Raw genomic sequence first — 586 nt, forward strand, 5'->3', positions numbered from 1 at the left:
CTTGTGACGTAGCAAGCGCGGCCCTGGCGCCTCGGTACATCGCAAACATGACGGAAAAAGAAGCTCCATTTTGGAGCTTCTTTTTCGGTCCGCGTGGGAGTCGGGCCGTGTGAAGGCTCCGGCTCCCTCGCGGACCTACTGGCGGCGGCGGTCTGTACCCCGCCAAAGACTATATTGTTTAGAGAAGCATTCCCTGAGGCGAGCCCCTCTGACCCAGGAAGCCTTCTTTTAACCATTAATTAAGAAGCCAAGCACTTCCTCCAGTCCATCTGCCTTGGTCCAGGCCTCGGAGGTGGAGAACTGCTGGACCTGATCCCATTCCCCACCACCACTCTCTTCTCCTTTTGTGTTGTGTCTTCTTAGATTGTAAGCCTGAGGGCAGGGAACCGTCTAACTAAAAGATTGTATGTACAGCGCTGTGTAAATTTACAGCTCTTTATAAATAAAAGTTAATAATAATAATAATAATAATAATAATAATAATAATAATAATAATAATAAATCCTATGATAGGGTAGGGGCACCACTAGCGTTGGCACCACACGGTGCAGTATTTCATAGTATCGCCACTCCCCATTGACCTCTT

Source organism: Sceloporus undulatus, chromosome 2 (genome assembly GCF_019175285.1).
Source record: "Sceloporus undulatus isolate JIND9_A2432 ecotype Alabama chromosome 2, SceUnd_v1.1, whole genome shotgun sequence".
NCBI classification, from domain to species: Eukaryota; Metazoa; Chordata; class Lepidosauria; order Squamata; family Phrynosomatidae; genus Sceloporus; species Sceloporus undulatus.